The sequence below is a fragment of the Liolophura sinensis genome, chromosome 1 (genome assembly GCF_032854445.1).
Source record: "Liolophura sinensis isolate JHLJ2023 chromosome 1, CUHK_Ljap_v2, whole genome shotgun sequence".
NCBI classification, from domain to species: domain Eukaryota; kingdom Metazoa; phylum Mollusca; class Polyplacophora; order Chitonida; family Chitonidae; genus Liolophura; species Liolophura sinensis.
Window position 1 is genome coordinate 86002168 of NC_088295.1, and position 16923 is coordinate 86019090.

The 16923-nt window shown below is 38.1% G+C and overlaps 1 protein-coding gene across 1 annotated transcript in view; it reads right to left on the reverse strand.

Moving 5' to 3' along the window:
- The window catches only part of LOC135481744 (serine-rich adhesin for platelets-like), a 52545-nt gene extending 40199 nt beyond the window's left edge, over positions 1-12346 (reverse strand). The window contains exons 1-2 of the mRNA XM_064761414.1: positions 12266-12346; positions 3811-3943 (exon numbers count right to left, since the gene is read on the reverse strand). The gene's annotated coding sequence lies outside the window, so the exon portion shown is untranslated. The remainder of the gene's footprint in view (positions 1-3810; positions 3944-12265) is intronic.
- Positions 12347-16923: the final 4577 nt, after the last annotated feature.

A 16923-nucleotide genomic window follows, 5' to 3' on the forward strand; every position in this document is an offset into this window, starting at 1 on the left:
TATTACTGATCTCAGGAAATATAAGCAAAATCTTAGCAAACTATGAGGTCACCAGCTAGAGGCAGGACCATATACATTGCCAGATTATAATGTAACATCATGGCTTGGCTTTAAGCTGTAGTTCCTGTGAGTTGTGGCTCTTGAATAGTTGGTGAAGAGATTTATGGCCTCATGTTTACACTAGGCTGATGCTGCATGCAGCAGATAAAATTACACCAACATACATGTTTGAGGTAGAGACCATAAAAACCAGAAAACAACAAGAATGTAGTCCCAGAAGGTGCTACATTAGAACCATTTGTCAACATTGGGAGTTTACACTGTTTCTTAAAAAAAAAATTAAGAGACAAAAATATCAAGACAGACATCTTTCTGTACAGCAACACAGCTCAACTATAGACACATGTGTGTGTATTACATATATGTAGGCAGGAGATAGAGTTCCAACCCTTTAATGCAGTGTACACAGACACTACCTGCACACATCACATCACCTGAATTGCAATCACAGGTAAATGTTTGCTCAACGGTAATTACCACACACAGATTATGAAGAGAAATCTGAGTTACAATATTCACGGTTAGTTTCCATGATATTTCTATTGTAAAAAGCTGGTAAACACAACAGCTGATTTCAGTATATTAATGATACACTCCATTAGGAATGACAGGCCACTGTGATAGTATCAGAGATATAAGTGCTGGCAAACAACAGGCTTGGATCCAATCAATGCTTACACATGTATGTTAGTGGTGCTTCATATATAGTACTTGTATTACATAGAAATATGTGTACATGGACACGTACCTTACTGGCAAAGTTCTCTGTGCTAGAAATTTTGATTGTATGATTTTATTTGTCACTTCCCTCTATTCTCATCATGTTCCCTACTAAACCGTTTCACCAGCAGTCCCTCATTTCTAAGGCGCTTAATCACGCTTCTACGCGAAAAAAAAGGACAGTAGAATTTTTCAGCATACAGAGCTATAGTTTTGCACCTGATGGGTACTTACTCCTCCACATTTTATGTTCATAATGATATAAAAATGATAATAAATAAAGCTGAGGCATCCCCACATATATATACATATATATAGCTTGGTAAAAAGACAGTTGAAACTTATGAAACCTCATACATTTATGTGGCAATGCCTCAACTTTGTTATTATTATCGTTGAGCCCTCGTTGAGTTCACAGCTGCACAAAAATGTTTTGCCAGAGTTTCGTGTTATAAGGACATGTATACTCCCTCCCACATAACATAATAATGATTTTACGCAATTATACCTAACAATAAATTAATGATATTACATAATTTGGAAGCCAAATATTAAAAGTATTTAATGGCCTGCACTGCAAAGTATTTTATTTTTCATCTGAGAGTGGACTAATTGTCTCATTCACAACAGACACTTGTATATAGCATAGTGTTGTATATACTATAAACATCTTTGTCATAAACATTTTTTTGTTACTTTGTTTAATAATATCCATATATGTTGTTTAGAATTGACACCTTACAGTACGCCACAAATATCCACAAATATTGTATAGACACTACATACATGTAAATTGTGGGTCCAGATACTGGTACAAGAAAAAACATCCTTGCAAGTTTGTCTTGATTGATAATATAGGTGATATGGATGTTTACTTGTCCAACCAAATGTTCTATAAATCTGATTGCAATAGTTTTCTTTTTCTGTCTTTTTTCTGTCAAAGATGAAGATGCACGATCACACTGATGTAGACAATTTTTATCTCTATGCAACTCTTCTGCTGCCACAGATTTAAGTGTACATTTCTATCACCAAAACCACTGCGTAAGTGTGGCAGAGATTAAAGGCATATGCCCAGGCCTGTCATTAATTCAACAGTCCATGTTAAAAGAGTGAGCGAATGCTTGGGGTTTAAGGTAGTACTCAACAATTTTTAAGTCATATGACGACGAAGGAACCCTTAGGATGTATGTAATGTGCCTCCTTGTCGCAGGAAGGATTTCCACCTCTCTTATCTAGTCCTGCTTCACTGAGATAACTTACCGAAGGCAAGCAAGCCGCCCCGCCCGAGCCATTATACTGTTACGGATCAACCAGTCATTGCACTATCCCCTTCATGCTGAACGCCATTTTAACATGTTAAAAGATGGTATATCAAATATCTGACTGACCGATTAACTGATCAAGCGACTTATAGAGCTGCTCACCATAGTGTCACATAAGAGAAATATACTGTCTGTCGTCGTATAAGTGAAATGTTCTTCAGTATGGCATAAAACACCAATTAAATAAATATAGAACTGCTTGTTGCAGGTAAAATCCCAACCATGTATTAACTGTAAATCAACCTCTAGTCAAATCATTAGAAACTGCTTACATTCATGGCGCATGTTCTGAAGCTGTAGAGATGTAAACATATTAAATGGTATGAAAGAAAGCATGGTGGAATGTGTCTGCACTGCCTTACATTACATACATTTACATAGGGACAATGGCAACTAAGTTTGGAGTTTGAATTCTCCAAAAACCTTGCACCCAGATTTACATGTTTGCATCTAGGCCCAATAATCAGTCTTTACATATGGCTGTGATTTCACTAGTGACTATCACACAAACTCTGACAACAGAATAATTAGGTACATGTATCAAAGTCCCTTGTCACAGCATACACCACACTTATACTAAGTACATCAGGTAGAAAAAAGGGTCACTACTGATCTACAGTTAAGAGTGAGACACATTGCCCAAAGATTAAATATGAAATTTTCACTCAGGTGAATAGTCCTTAACATAAGAGCTTCATGTGCAGAAGGTGTGAAGCTTAGAGCAAGATAACAGAAGAAATAATAAAAAACCTATGAAAAGAACAAATGAAAATGTCAGTAATTCCAAGAGTGATTATTTCTGCCTGATTTACCCATTTTTTCTGCAGCCATTGAGCTAATAACAGATGCCAGCGTAAATGACCCAGGAGAAGCAATGCTATAAAAAGGACAGCAATAATTATGTCAGGTTCCACAACTGCTGCCCCACAGGAACCAGCCAAAAAACATGTCCTCATTTTGCACAACATGCTCCACCCAAAATAGGCCAGGCCTCTAATTTCTTCCTACATCACATATAGATAAACCAGTATGAGTGCATAGGGGTCCTGAACTGAAGAACCACACATGTATGCTCCCCACCTCAGTGATACTTGTACTATAACATACTGCTGACAGTATCACTGCTGATATACCATGTATTCTGCCCTGTTGTGTGCAATAGAAAAGTCAACGTTACACTCATGAAATGGGAAACATCTAAGGTACTCCAAGAGATTGTCCGTCTTAAGACTTTCTTGTAGAGTATACTTGCATGTTTATTAAATAAACAGTACATGTACATCTATGGCATAATACCACAATAAAGATACATGAAATTAAACCATGCCTTTACACTGTAAATGGGCATGCACTAGCTACTGGCTGACATATCTTCTAACAACCTACACATTTTTTAAGTTTCAACTTCCAAAACTGAATATTCACTGGCCAGTAATAATGAATGAACTGAGTTCTGGAAACCTTCCTACCTTGCTCTGAAATCTCATCACAATACAATGGAATTACTCTCACGGTGAAACATTCTTATTTAAAAACCATACTTACTATGAAAACATGTTAACACCAAGAATACCAAATTCTACCTTCATATGCACAGGTATGTGTATGTCATACTCACTGTGTTTGTTTCTGTGAGGTACATGTAAATGTCACACTGATATGCAAGCACTAGCAAAAAGTTCACCTAGCTAAGTTGTTATCTTACCTGAGATTGCAAGCACGACAAACAGCTGATGATCAGTGACTGCTCATGCAATGGAAGGAATCTTATCCACCTCTTGTCCTACAGTCATAACTCCAACATCAAACACATAACAGGATCTTCTTCTTTCATAGATCTAAAAAGAAAGAGAAAATGGAAACATTGGCTCATATGCATAACCCTTTATACATGTACCTCAGCAAGTTTGCTAAGAAATACATCCATACAATCAGAAATCACATGATTCTCTAGTTGCTATGTTAAGAAGTGCTAAAAACACAAAATGGCTCAAAAACACCATTTTTGACAGCTAAGTTAATCGTTCTCTCTTTTCTGCACCATGATCCCTCTTGCCATAACACCCCACAAAATCCATGTTAAAAACTTCCTTGATGACCGCAGGAGATTTCGGGGGTCTGACACCTGATACAAAACAGCAATGGCTGTGTGCAAAGTAACATGTATGTGCACCTAATGTCTTCATACAAGAACATCTAAATTCTAAGTTATTAAGGCCTAAACACATTCATTGCAACAAAAGCATATCAAAAAAAACACTTCCTGTTGGCAACAGATCATCACTCACGGCACTTCAAACAGCACACCTGTTCAAGTTGGGGCTAGAGGGAAAAACAACCCTAATTCCACACTTGAACTTCTTGTGGCCTTGTAAGCACTTCATTAGCCGGTGTCACTACAGGCTAAGCGATCTCACAGGTAATATATATGTTGTTACAGACCTAAGTTTCAAATGCAAACAACCAGAGAAAATAGTAGTAAATATGATACAGCTATCTTATACTTGTACCACATACACGTGTGAAAACACGAGAGGAAACATGGAGCAAAATGCAGGCTAACAATTTAGATCATAAGTCAGAAAAACTATGGTGCAAATCACCCATATGACCAACAACTGATCAAAAGACAGCTCAAAGTTATCCTGGCTCTGTACGGTAAGAACACAAGAGGACTCGGGAGAGTAGTTGAATCTTTAAGCACTGCCAGCTTCACATCCATGAGGATTATATGAAGAAAATCTTTTTATTAAACTAAGATTTCCAAGTATGTGTTAACTGAATTTACTCTCATATTCAATAAGTCAAGGCTTTACTGCATTACAGGTAACTTTTTTTAACCACATTCTCTGATCTGGCTAAAAATTTGGGAGTCAAACAGTCAGATCTTTCTGACAAATTCCATTGTACTTTCTGTGGCAAGTCGGCAATTATGCCTACTTATAACACTTGGTGTAAAATGCAAAAACAGCTGGTCTTTGCAGTTCAATCCACATTTAAGCTGGCGACATGCACTTGCATGCAGTGCCAATGTGGCTGCCATGTCACACTGCAGACATGGGGGCTGAGTCACCGAGGCGGAAGTCTCCAACTCTGGACCAAAAAAACACTGTCAATTCCACCAGTTCACAACAAACACCCTCCCTTTCTCAAAGGGCAAGGGTGTACATAGCAAAAACAATATGGCGTGTGTGATTGTTCACCACATGTGTCCTCAACTGGGTGCCTTTTAAATGATCACAGTATGACATTCCATAAACCTCAGTGCTATGTTGGTTGGTCTGACACCAGCTTAGGGCAGCAAAGAACTGAAAAACTCTGGGGTGGTAGAATCGTTAGGGCTACACTGCACTGCAACCATCACATGATCAACTACTGTTTACAACAGTATTTCACGTTGTCCACATAACACCTAGAATTCAAAAAAATGTCAATTTTCATGTCGAAGAAAATAAAAACAATAAAATGGTAAAAACATTTAATGTGACATTTAAGCCCTAATAGATATAATTCCCCATCTTTTTGGACATCATACCCTATTTAGGTACAAATGGCAAAGTGTTAAAACCTATGATTTTGCAATCTCTTCACATTATCTTCATATCCATGGTGCAGTAGTTTCAAGGTTTCAAATTGGAGTCAAGGACTTTTTTAAGTGACAAATTTTACTTGAATCTGACTGATCCATTCGCCTTATAGAGAGCCACATGAAAGTTTTTTTGTGAAGCTTGATTAATTTATTATAAAAAAAAACTCCTCAGTTGGCATCCAAAGTCTCATTTTAAAGCCTTTGTGTGCTTCTGAACATGCAATTTTACATACCACACTGAATGCGACACACAATACATCTGCAATGTAAGTCCACCAAACCATTTCACTTATACTCAGAGAGGAAAAGGAATACAGATAACAATGGCAAGACAAACAGAACACATGCCTACATGTGCAAACATAAACAGGTACATGCTGGTGCAGATAATGATCATACAAAATTTAGATCTTTTTGGGGCTTTTTTTATCTCTGAAAAAGGATATGCACTTCCCCAGATTGTATGGAAATGGGTTTGAGCCTGATGTAAAGGTACATGCACCACCTGAGAGAGCAGAGGTCTAAAAAGGTGGATTCTCGGTGGTAAGAGATCAGTACCCCTACACCCAGCACTGACAGACCTTGCATCGTCTCCACCCTGCAGCAATTCCTTCTTCTCCACACAAGCTGAACAATGTTCTGGGGGAGGGAATGTTTTGATAATAAGCAACAACCACAAGGCTCCCTTCCTCTTAACTTAACTCTTGCCCTGCTACTATTTCAGTCCTGCTGTGATCCTTTCCAAAACACAATCCTTAACTTTCCTCTGCGGACAGGCCAAGCCTTACAATACCTCAACCTGGAATCGCAAATATTCAGCCTACAACTTAAGCCTCTCTAATCCATCTTCAGAACAATGACGGCTGTATCAGTTTGGAATTTAGTACACGTACTTAAGTCTATGTATACCCCCCTTTCTATTATATGTCTGTACAACTCAGAAGAGTTGCTAAAATAGAAATAGGCACGTCCTCATATGTTTGTAAATACATCACCACCTGGTCACAAAATCTATGGAAAAGTAACCTACAAGGCTCCAATAACAGAGCCAGGTAAGAGACTGATGCAGACCCATACCTGCTACAGCAATCTATACAAATACAACACCAGCCACTTTCCTCCAAAAAAAACTAGATCAACAGTTAATGGCATGGACAAAAACTTTTCGAAAATTAAACGTCAGATAAGCATGCACCTTGAATATGCACTTCCCAAGAGTAAATGGATAGGGCCGAAAATCTTGAAGGACTATTGTGTGTATATTATTTTATGAAGGACTATGGTGTGTATGCAGTTTTATGAAGCACTATGGTGTGTGTATATAGTTTTATGAAGGACTATGGTGTGTGTATATAGTTTTATGAAGGGCTATGGTGTGTATACAATTTTATGAAGGACTATTTTGTGTATACAGTTTTATGAAGGACTATGGTGTGTATACAGTTTTATGAAGGACTATGGTGTGTATGCAGTTTTATGAAGGACTATGGTGTGTGTGTATATACTTTTATGAAGGACTATGGTGTGTATACAGTTTTATGAAGGGCTATGGTGTGTACACAATGTTATGAAGGACTATGGTGTGTATATAACTTTATGAAGGACTATGGCATGTGTGCAGTTTTATGAAGGGCTATGGTGTGTATACAGTTTTATGAAGGACTATGGTGTGTTGTGCAGTTTTATGAAGACAAGTGCATATACATCCTGTCCCCTAACTCTTAACACAAAAGGCAGAATTAATAACTGCACTTTATTTCATATCAGTTCAGTGAAATACATAGGCCATGATAAACCTCACAGAACTACAAGTGCCACTGTACGTTTCACAATCCTGTAAACACAATGCTTTGGACAATGGTCTGTCACCTATTAACATCAGCTACAATCAATTCCTACTGCACAAATTAAAATTGGTTTAGCTGAGCGATTTAGTTGATAAATCACAATGCTATACTGAATGTACCATTTAAACTTGGGATGGGGGTGATGATGTTGGGTGTTTATATGTCACAATAAAACAAGACAAAAAGAACATGTATGTTGATTGTACGTGTACATGTTCTCAGAGCAATGTATACATTTGACTTGAACATGTAGCTAACGGGCTACTATACATGCAACTCTGCGGAGGGTATCATGGCAGAGATGGGCATCAAATGCCTGTGGGTCAATTGTGCATAGGGCACTTGGTGCCCCATGTGGATGCCAAACACAATGTTAGAGGAGCACCTCCTAATGACCACCACATGGTCAATGGCCAGCTGAACTGAACTGCTTTGGCACACTTAACACCTGGTCTACTCTAATCAGGAGGGCATTTCTCTCATAACTAGCCCCTGGCCCACATTTCTCAGATTCCGTGTCCATACTCAGGCCAAAAAATTGCTTACATTAAGCCTGGTCAAGGGCCTGCAGACATGTACAGTACAGAGATGTGGGTCAGAGCCCTAGTAATTATACCAGAAACAGTCATTAACATTCATCATCATGCTTCTAATCTAGTGGTAATACATGGGCACACTGATCAGATGCAATTCCACCTCACATTAACCAATGTCACCTCGTATACAGCTTAAATAGTGTTGGCTTTACAATCTGACACTGAATTGCATGAGTTTGCATTTACAGCTCATTCTGTTAGACGAATAAAGTTGGAGGTCGAAAACAAAATGGCTGCCCAATATTAAAGCATTGAAGAAAAGATCACTTTCTGCCACTTCATTAGCAACCAGTAATGCCTAGCTGTACAAAATAACCTCACAAAAGCTCTGCAGCAATACAGACCATCTGGAAACCTGACAATTATACAAATCCAATGGTTACAATATCGCTGACAGCGATTCAAAAATAGGCAATTTCCTATGCAAATAATGTTGGGAGGGCTGTTTTCTTCACTCACGCCGTTTGTTACTAAGGAAATCACATGGTCTCTAGCTCCATCTTACAGGATACATGTATATGTATTTACCATAGAAACGACTTTACACTACAAGCACATTATGCCTCCAAAACCAAAAGTAATAACTCGGTGATCTATCAGTTTGGCAATCCTAAATAGAAAAAAAAACTTTAAATTATAATGTTCATGTTTTTTTTTTTTGTTTTTTGTTTTTTTTTTTTTTTTTTTTTTTTTTTTTTTTGCACTGGTCTTATTCAGACCACAGCATGTCTGCTTTTAATTTCTATTTACCATTGTACTTCCAGTACATAACCAGTACATGTTCTTTTGGTCCAAACAAACAAATTAGTACATGCAATCTTCTACTCTGAAAAAAATGTTATAGTTATTTAACAAGCAGGTGCAATATACAAGCAACAGAATATGTTTGTATAATTTTTTTATCAGCAAAGCAACTATAAAGTCAACTATGGTAACCTAACAGCGGCGTAAATACAGAGATGTCGGCAAGGGTTTAGTCTACACTTCAGACAGCTCCCTGACTGGTTTCCAAGCCAGTAACACTATTTTCAAACACACTACTATTCCTACTGCTCTTATGAAATATTCTTTCCAGACTGGCTACACGGGCTGATATGTACTAGTGGTGTACAAATGTTTATAACATGTGTGATACATGACGAGAAGTCTTAAAAATAAACCATGATATGTAGCACCACCCTTCTTGTCCAGCCTGATCACCCCACAATCCTTCTGGCAAAGGAATGAAAACAGCCTTGCCATTCATGATACACAACGCCTTGCAGAAAAATGAGAAATTTGAGATGGTAGCATTATCACCATTACAACCATCAATTGATAATGAAGGGGTGGAAATGAACATAACAGTCCTATTAACATGTGTTATAATCTGTCTTGGAAAGAAGCCTAAAACAACTCCTTTCACCCAAACACTTTCACTCATCTGATAACTTTTTGAATTCATGTTACACTGTAAACAGCACAGATAATAAACAAGGATTATATGGATATAGCACCTGATAAGGCCATTATTATAGTAGATCCCTGATGCTGCGCCTTGCGAACAGCAGATCCATGGTTAAACGTCACCTGAATCGACTCTAATTAGTTAAAGGAGAAGAAAAACTTAAATATCAAACAAATACCATTTAAAAGAGTATGCATTTTCTCACAGGTGCATACTATAAAAATTCTAATATGTGCTTCAAGTTGATAAAGTATAAAGTCAGCGCCAAAGACTGCTGTGAGCAACTCCATTTTGCCTAAGAACTAGTCCTGAAGTCTTCTGTGTTAGGAGGAGAATTACTGTCGGACACTGCTGAAGTGCAGTTTAGCAGAACTCTTTAGCCCATAAAGTAGTGAATAGTACAGTTCGTTTTCTGCATGACGATCAGGAAACCTGAATGTTAGACGTACGTTCCAAGTTTACACGAACAAGCCAGCAGTTATAACCATTCTCACTGGCTGAGAGGCAACACACCCCCAGCATAAATTACAGGGTGTTAAAGGCGGAGGACATGATGGATGATTTATGCCAGCTTTGCCGTTTTCAGGCTTTACGTGTATGGGGAGGAAAAATCGCAAAATTACCAAGCAGGCACCACCAGATAGACAAAAATGTTCTCTTTTCAGCCTACAGTGTCATAATTTTAAGTTTTCTTCTCCTTTAAAACATCGAAAACAGAAAAGAATACACAAGAATTTGATGATCAAACGTCAGAAAATCTACTCCACTACAACCAAGCCACCGTTGACCTTGTGACATCACAGAGGTACATTTGCTGCAGGCATGTGAGGCTTCTCTATGTATACAACACAGATAACAGGAGACAATCGCTATACTTTTACAGCTATTTTCAAGATTAGTTCATGCCCAAGTGTGGCTTGCAACTGCAAAAACTTTAGGCATGATACTGTAACTTTACAAACATGGCCCAAATAAAATGCCAAAGACTGAGAAAACATGAACCAATCTCATTAAAAACGCCCTTTAATTTACAGGGGACTCGTAAGAGCCGTACCTTCTAAAAGCAAAGGCCGCAGCAGAAGGAGCCTTATATAATATCCCTCCTCAAAAAAACAAAGGAAAAGGGAAAGGCACCCGGGTTTTCACTCCCTGAATGCAGAAGTTGTTTAGCTACTTGCTTGTTTGAAACAGCAGGCTGTGACATCCCATGAACTGTTGGGCGCTGCTAGTCTTTGCCCTACAACAGCCACGAGGTTACAGGGCGGCCCTCCAACTCAGTTCACACCTCGCCTACAGGCCGCTGTGCGCGTGTGATACTCCACAGCATGCCTCACCTTGAAGCCCATAACCGGATCCCAGACAAAATTTAAATTGCCATTTCTCTGTGTTACCAATCGTTGTTTCCATTCAATATAATTCAAACCTTATCTATTTTTGTCAGTGATACTTTTTTAAACCATAAAGATTAGCTCCACTGTTACTTTCACTGATAAGCCTAATGCGTGGATTTGGCTATGTTTTGCAGGGCTTTTCACTACATAACTCTGACAGGTCTTACCGGCATGACGTAAGATGGAGCTAGTTGATGTAACATTTTGCTAAATGCAGTTTACAGACTAACATACCATAAATATTGTGTCTAGGGAACGTTAGTGTGAAAATAAAGTTGTTGGGCATCTCTTTTAAACAATTCTTTGCTAGGCATAACCCAACTGTACTGGGGTAGTTTCGGTAGGGAACTGTTTTTTTCCCTTCAATATAACGAAAAGCTAGGGACTACAAAGAAATTAACACGTGAAAAGAACATAATTATAAGGAAACACAGGAAATGAATAGAGTGACTCTGCGCAAGAAGCTCAAAGAAAACTTGATCAGCCCTTACGCTGATGGATTTGCAAGGAACAGGGCCAAACTGTCATTGAATTGTAAGTTAGTCAGTGTAACCCTTTTGGTGGAACTGATATGCTCTTCTGTTTGTTTATCTATCTGTTTGATTGTTGTCTATGCCTGTATTGTATACGCTCCTATATTTATTATTTATTTATTTAATTGGTGTTTTGCGTGGTACTCAAGAATATTTTACTTACACCACGGCAGCCTGCATTATGGTGGGAGAAAACCGGGCAGAGAACGAGGGAAACCCACGAACATCCTCAGGTTGCTTCTCACATACAGATGGAGAGGAAGCCAGCATGAGCTGGACGTGAACTCACAACGACCACATTGGTGAGAGGCTCCTGGGTCATTGCGCTGAGCTGGCGTGCTAACCCTCTCGGCCAGGCAGGCAAACTGTGAATTTGAAACTTGAAGGTGGTGTCACGTGGTAAAGTGACATCAATTCATTTTCACATTGAACATCTGAGAAGGAGCTCCTTGATCAACAATAGGGCCACAATTGTCTTTAGAACCGCCCTCAAACCCTCCAGTAATAGAACGCTGAATTTTTAAAACAAATATACTTATATATATTTGAAAACAAATATCTATATCTGACAGAACATCATTCTGATGGTGAACAGCGAACTGCTGTGTGAAGTGTTGTAGTTGCACACACTACAGTCACGCTTTCATCTGTTGATCCTGTGACACGAGACCCGTCAGTTTACTAATTCAAAGGAGGTACTTTTGTCCGTCTAATTAATCCTACTAATTCTTCTTCACGGAAACTGGATAAATATTACCTACATTGGTCATTCTACGTTACAGCTGAGAGGCTCGACTTCGATAACAAATGAAACATCTTCGGTCTGTTCTTTCTCCACACGATGTCGCGCCATTCGCTTTGAAAGCTACAACCTGGAAGAGGGTCAAGGGGAGACCACTCAGTCACTTGCAAGAGCAATAGATGATCTTTTTTGGGGGGGGGGGGTTGTATCCCGTCTGTCATGACGGATCCTTTCTGCTGAAATGGCAGATCTATTGAATGTAAAGAGCACAGACAATTATGTTGAACGCCTTCATTTAATTGATTTCGAAGTAAATTATATAATTCAAGACTGGTATTAACTACTTCAGATACTTTGAACAATGGGTCCCTTTATATCCGACTTTAAAAGTATAATCACATACACAGGAGCCTAAACTGTCTGAGCTGCACAAAATCCACATATATACTGCAACAAAACTGACAACGTGCTAGCCCCAGTGGCCGCAAATGCCGCACAAACACACCTAGTAACAGCAAAGAAATTACTGAAAATTTAAAATGTTTCATATTCTCTTCGGATACATTGTTCCTCTATACTACTATATAGAGTGAGTGCGTGCTTCGGGTTTAACGTCGTACTCAACAATTTTTCAGTCATATGACGACGAAGGAACCCTTAGGGTGTATGCAATGTGCCTCCTTGTCGCAGGACGGATTTCCACCGCTCTTTTATCTAGTGCTGCTTCACTGAAACGACTGACCGAAGGCAAGCAAGCCGCCCGGCCCGAGCCATTATACTGATACGGGTCAACCAGTCGTTGTACTATCCCCTTCATGAACGCCAAGCGAGGAAGGTACGACGGCTATATAGAAGCGCTCCAGCTAGGTATTCCTTAAGTCTCGTACAACACTTAAAGGACCCATGAAATGTTTGATTTTTACTTCTTATTATCTGGGACAAATGTAATTATGTTGTTTTAGTGAAAATCCATATGCAGTTTATGATATGCTTTCCTTCTTGGAAATATTATGTAGGCTGAAGTGGTGTTGTCAACGATGATTGCTGACAAAACAACTTTGCGGGTCAAAGAGTCCGAATGGTGGAAAGTTCATCGATGGCGTCATTTCGGAAAATTTCCGAAATTTCATTGACGGAAAACATGCCTGAAGTGCAGAGGTTATTAAGAGATATAACACACATTGGGGGGGGGGGGGGGGGGGGGGGGTCTGGTCATCCATACGCCATACGAAATAATTCCTACCACTACCACTTACCACACAATATAAGTGAATGATTCTTCAATACGTCGTCAAAAATCAATTAATTTAATGAATTAATTAATTACTTAATTCAAAATAAGTGGTTATACATATAACAAAAGTAAAGTGAATTTTCTACAAAATATATATATATGGTTTTATTTGGAAACTTTCGATTCAAGTTTCCCAACGTATAATTAGCACTGATTATGTAACACTGATATTTGGGGTATAAATGCAGTTAGAGTGAACGTCCAATGCTATTTACAACTATAACACTCTATAGAGAGATAGTATAAGCCTACTGTAGCATTTATACTTAGTGTACAATCAACATTTGACGGTCATAATTGGACCGTATCAGATCGTTTAACAACGTGTTTCCATAACAGTATCTCTCCGTTCTCTTTGATTTCATCTGCTTTCCAGAGGATAAGTTACCCCCATATAAATCGGTATCAGGTTCCCTAACTCTAATGTTAGGCGACGTGTACAAAAATATTTCTGGACTCTCCATAGAAGACATCAATTTTGGCGATTTTCTGGCATCAAAGGCTGAAATATTTGATGGACAATCAATGAGCTTCCGTTTCTTGTTGTTGACTCCACTCAGGATTGTTTTGTCTGCTGGTTGGTATAAAGCTGATTCATTGGGCCCAATGCACATCGATACGTAGTCAGGGTGATTCTTGGTTGTCTCCCATTTACAATTTCTAATTCCGTTCAAATGGAATCCGCCGTTTTGAATATAGCCTTCATCATCAGTGAGGCACACGGAAATAGTGTTCTGGTATAAAACAACGTTTGGATGCTCGGGGGCGTCTTCCGTAGAAAATAGTTTGGTGTTCCTATAGGTGGATACATCAGAAAACTCCAGCAAGGCAGAGAGGACGGATGAGTCAGCGGGTACATCCTGCTCCTCAAGGAAACTATTTGAGGTGTCCTCTTCACTCATTCTTTTTGGTAGGACGTCAAGGATTTCTTCATAAATGTGCTCTGAAATTGGTTTAGCCATCCGGTCAGCCATATAGGAATCTCGCTTCCTTTTTCTCTTTTCTTTGCGTTCTTTCAACCAACGTAACATTGTTTCGAATTTGTCAGAGCAAATCACCCAAAGTAACATATAGCGTAGTCGGTATATATAGGCTGTATATAGGTGGCCGGGCGGATGTATCTGGAAGGCTTCAAAGTAAAACTGATGTCAATGTGAAGAATTGCAGTAGAATTTATACGTCTTGTTTAATTCTGCTCATGAGATAACACGGTCATGTCACAATGAGTATTACACGTCGAGGTGACAAGCAAAGCTCTGTCTTAGCATCACATCTTATAGCTCATCTTAATATGGCCAGATTAGAAAACACATATAGGTAAGTCCCATCATGCCCCCTGTGGAGATAGCAAAATAATCCTTTATATACAATGTTTGGAAACTGTTTATTCATTGATCTGTGAAAACACAGGATGGTATTTGGCCTTTATATGTGTTCAGTGATTACCTGCATTCACTATAGATGTTGACAAGATGGCAGGTTTATCTGTATGATGAGGAAAACTCAGCTAAACTAAAACCGTACAGGAAGAAGCATTCCATACAGAGTATAGCTTGTTTTTGTATTTATGGTTATACATATACGAACTGCCTGCTATTCGGCCTTAACACCAAAATCTGGAAGAAAGCCGTTTGAATGTATAACAGAATTACCATGTCCGAAAACAGATTATAAATCGCATTTAATATACACTGTACAGTTTACATGGTGACGAAAGCGGAAGTTAATTAACAATCTTTATAGGGTATTCTCTATATTTTGTAGACAGGCAAACTCTCTTTTGACCGTAAATTTTGAGCCAGTTGTTTTTGGTTATAGGTGCTGTAAAGGTAAAAATACCAATCAAATAACAGTAAGGTGAATTACAGTTACAGCCAAGATGAGTTAATGCAAATCGAAGTCATTTCTGTAAATCTCTCTCCATATATAGACCATGTACTTAATTGTATTCGCAAGATATACTTTCTACATCTGCTCCATTTGTCTTTTGTATATAAAGTATTTACAATACTTTTTTCTGTTATAAAATAAAGCCAGATACCGTATATATATATATATATATATATATATATATATATATATATATATATATATATATATATATATATATATATATATATAAAGATATGTTATATAGTAGTTTTCAATGATGCATGGACGACAGCTGATATTCTATAGGTTTGACAATCAATTCAAATTTCAAACTCGTTGTCTCAATAATTCCCAGGTCAAATGGAAACATATACACTATATCTCAATCACACTTTGATTGCAACTGTTCATAAAAGCACCATGCAATAAACATGAATGCTTACACAGCCCCTAGCCGAGGTTAAGCGAAGTTAGATACAATTATAAATCTGGAACAGAATGCCGGAGGTGTGAACCCTCTGACTGTATTTATCAATCAGGTTGTCATATCCATTGTATAAATAAATAAACTTAAATTGAAGGCGTTTGATGGAATATCGTTAACTGGTATCAATGAAAAGGATGGAGCTGTAAAAGGATTACTTTTTAGTTATTTTGCAGATACTCGTATTTATGTGAAAACATGTGCATGTAGATCTGCCAACAGGAATGGTCAATTCGCACACATTGGAATACATATGTTCTAACTGTTGGTAAACGCCATCATGGAATTTCACATATCAGTATATATCATTTGAAACACCTCATGAATGGCACGGCAACTTTTACAAATATTAGAACCAAAGAATGAACTGTTGCTGTAACGCGAATCTAACGGTGAGTTGTTAAAATAAGAACACCGCGAGACAATAAATGTAGCATATAGAGAGAAAGGAAATCACCATGCATCTTTATTTGGTATGTGTTCTTAATCGTCGAGTTCTTCCCTGACCCGTTTTGAAATATTAAGAATTCCAGTGCGTCATTCCATGCACAAAGAGTAATGCTTGTGCTTGTGGTGGTACATGTCACTGACTATAATGGCAAATTAGTGAGTATATTCGTTCACGGACAGTTCATTCCACTATGATTGATCCCACAACTGATCCGCATGCATTAAACATCGTGTCATCTGGGCCACAATGCCTCATACTATCACAAACATCGCGCATATGAAGTAATAGTTAAAGTGACGTCCAAAAATATACATCAAATTAAAATAAAAATATGTATTATAAAAATTATAAAAAAATATATATATTATTTTTGTATTAGTCATTGAATTATATCAAGGGAAATGTCCAAAATACATGGGGAAACCATGAGGGAAATATCTGCACGTAGGCCCTATACTGGGTGCATGGAATGCCCCCATTCCTCTTAAAACGACATGTATGATGACACTCCACTATATACAGCTATAATATATATATATATATATATATATATATATATATATATATATATA